This window comes from Marmota marmota, unplaced genomic scaffold (assembly GCF_001458135.2).
Source record: "Marmota marmota marmota unplaced genomic scaffold, marMar, whole genome shotgun sequence".
Classification (NCBI taxonomy): Eukaryota; Metazoa; Chordata; class Mammalia; order Rodentia; family Sciuridae; genus Marmota; species Marmota marmota.
Genome location: NW_026000185.1, coordinates 7,769,358 through 7,772,654, shown reverse-complemented (window position 1 = coordinate 7,772,654; position 3,297 = coordinate 7,769,358).

The following is a 3,297-nucleotide window of genomic DNA, read 5'->3' as shown; positions in this document are numbered from 1 at the left end:
GCCCGCGGCTGTGGCGGTACCTCAGGTCTCGCCGTCGGTCGGGGCAGGTCCGGGGCTTGGCTGGGGCGCCCGGGGAGCTACGGGGACGCGGGGACTGCTTGCGGACCTGGCTCCTTTTAGCAGGAAAAGGTTTAAAACCACAGCGTGGCGATGGTCGCCCCTGCGACATACTGGAGATTCTGGAATTGTGTACTTTAAATGGATGAACTGAATCATACATGAATTACATCTCAGTAGAGCTGCTTCCTAAAACAGGAATGCAAGAAGCTGGCAATCAAGGGGCAGATGCGCACAGGATGAGCAGGGATGCATCGGCGGCGGGTCGGCGGGCCCAGGTGGGAGCGTTCAGGAGGGAGAGCCCAGGGTTGCGATGCATTGATTCGTAAATACACGTCGTGAGACATTTTATATGCAAGATAAAACAAGGAAGCACCCTTGGCAGGTGGGTCGCTTGGGTTTCTTACTGAACAGCAAACTCTACGCTGGCGACTTGTCCAGAAAGGAAATAGCTCGAGGGCAAAGGGTCCTGACCCTCTGGAAACTTATGTACTCCATTTCTGGGAACAGTGATCTAAGTGTAAACAACATCAGAATCAGATACCGAATAACATATAAATATAATTTGTCCAAGTACGTAAGTTATTTTTTGAAATGCTAATAACACAGTAAATTAAAATTTATCACTTGCTGGTAACTTTTTTCTTTTGGTACCAGGTATGGAACTCAGGCACTGAACCACTCAGCCACATCCCCAGCCCTATTTTGTATTTTATTTAAAGTTGCTTAGTGGGGCTGGGGATGTGGCTCAAGCGGTAGCGCGCTGGTGTGGCATGCGTGCGGCCCGGGTTCCATCCTCCTCCTCCGTACCACATACAAACAAAGATGTTGTGTCCCCGAGAACTAAAAAATAAAAATATTAAAATTCTCTCTCTCTCTCTTTCTAAAAAATAAAAAAATGAAAGTTGCTTAGTTCCTCACTGTTGCTGAGGCTGGTTCTGAACTTGCGATCCTCCTGGTTCTGAACTTGCGATCCAGCCTTCCAGGTCGTTGGGATTACAGGTGTGTGCCACTGCACCGGGCAATATCTTTTTTTTTTAATATTTATTTTTGGGCTGGGGATGTGGCTCAAGGGGTAGCGCGCCGGCCTGGCATGCTTCCGGCCGGGGTTCGATCCTCAGCACCACATACAAACAAAGATGTTGTGTCCGCCGAAAACTAAAAATAAATAAATAAATAAATATTAAAAATTCTCTCTCAAAAAAAAAAAATGCTTTAATATTTATTTTTATGTGGTGCTGAGGATTGAACCCAGTGCTTCATGCATGCTAGATGAGTACTCTACCACTGGGCCACAAACTCAGACCAAGAAAACTTTTTTATATGTTCACTTTTCTAAATGAATTATTACCTCTACAAACTTTACATATAAAGTTTAATCTTGAATGAAATTAAGTGGTTTAAAAAAATCAAGAACACATGTTAAAAGCAAATCAAGGCAGGTACGGTGGCGCTTGCCTGTAATCCGAGAGTCTTAGAACATCAGCAGTTTCGTGAGGCCCTGCCTCTAAATAAAAATATTTAAAAAGGGCTGGGGATGTGGCTTAGTGGTAAGTGCCCCTGGTTTCAATCCTCAGTACAAAATAAATAAATAAATAAATAAGTCAAGCAGAATGAAGCAGGAAGGCAAGGCCCAAGGATTCCTCAGAGGAATAAACGTCTTGCAGTTTGTGAACATGCACAGATGAAAATATATGGGGTAACTCTAAGCCCTCAAACTTAGGGGCAACACCTGAGGAGCCTAGGAAGGTAAACTAAGAAGCACACACACAGCCAGAAAAAGGAACTTTGTTGAATGAAGGTCCCTCCTGGAGAAGATATCTTCCTCAAAGACATCAAAGAAAATTGATATGCTACAACACCAAAAGTATTTCCCATGCTTTTGAAGAATATTCTTTAAAATCTGGGATGGTGGCATATTTACACATAAAATAACACTAGGGTTTTCTGAGACAGAATCTTGCTAAATTACTGAGGCTGGACTTGCAATTCTCCTGCCTCAGCCTCTGGAGTTTCTGGGATTACAGATGTGCATCACCATGCCCAGCCACCAGGGTTTTATTGTGAATGTAGTATCCCCTTTTTTTTTTGCGGTGGGGAGGGGAGCAAATGCACAGCACTACCAGGATTTTCCAACATTGCTTATTGCTTAGCAGCTTACACGAAGTGGCCATTTAGTCAACCTCCTCTCCCTTGAAAATAAAACTTTTTCCAGGAATGGGAATTGAACCCAAGGCCCTCTGCATACAAGGCAAGTACTCCCACTACTGAGCTACAGTCCCAGCCGTTTCTTTTTCTCTTTCTTTATTTCACATTTATAGGACAATTTTTTATTACTTTATTTTTATGTGGTGCCAAGGATCGAACCCAGTGCCTCATGCATGCCAGGTAAGCACGCTACCACTTGAGCCACATCTCCAGCCTCCCAGCCCTTTCTTTCTCCGACAGTTTCCTCCTCCTTCTGCCCTGCAGCTCAGTTTACACATCCCTGATGTTGCCTCTGTTCTATGGTGCTCTTCCTTGCAGATGCTCACTGGGCACTCACCTGGGGATGCCAACCTGCCAGCACTCTTCCTGGAGGTTGGCATCCAGGCCAGGAGGGCAAGGAATAAGGGAATAAGACAAGCACTCTACAAAAAATAGTTAAATAAAAGATTTAACTAGCTTTGCATCCATTACCCTACTCAGTTGTCACCCCTTGGAAACTTCAGGTGTGTCCACTGTCCCTGACTGGTCAAGGGATCCTCCTTTACTCATGACACCCTCCTTTACTCATGACACCCTAGTGTCATGAGTAAAGGAGGATCCCTTGACCAGTGTGAAGCCAACAGCCTGGATGCACTCAGGATGTGCTATATAGGGCAAGTGCTGTCATTAAAAACAATCCCACGTTGTTGGGCACAGTGGCACACACCTGTAACCCCAGCAGCTCTGGAGGCTGAGGCAGGAGGACCATGAGTTCAAAGCCAGCCTCAGCAAAACGGAGGCACTAAACAAGTCAGTGAGACCCTGTCTCTAAATAAAGTACAAATTAGGGCTGGGGGTGTGGCTCAGTGGTCCAGTGCCAGAGTTCAATCCCCACTACAAAAAAAAAAAAAAAAAAAAAATTTCCCAACGGTGGAGGTGCAGGTCAGTGTGGAAGAGCACTTGCCTGGCATGCTGAAGGCTGTGGGCTCCATTCCTAGCACTGTAAAACAAAAACAAAAACAAACAAACAAAAAAAAGCAACCCACTGTGTCT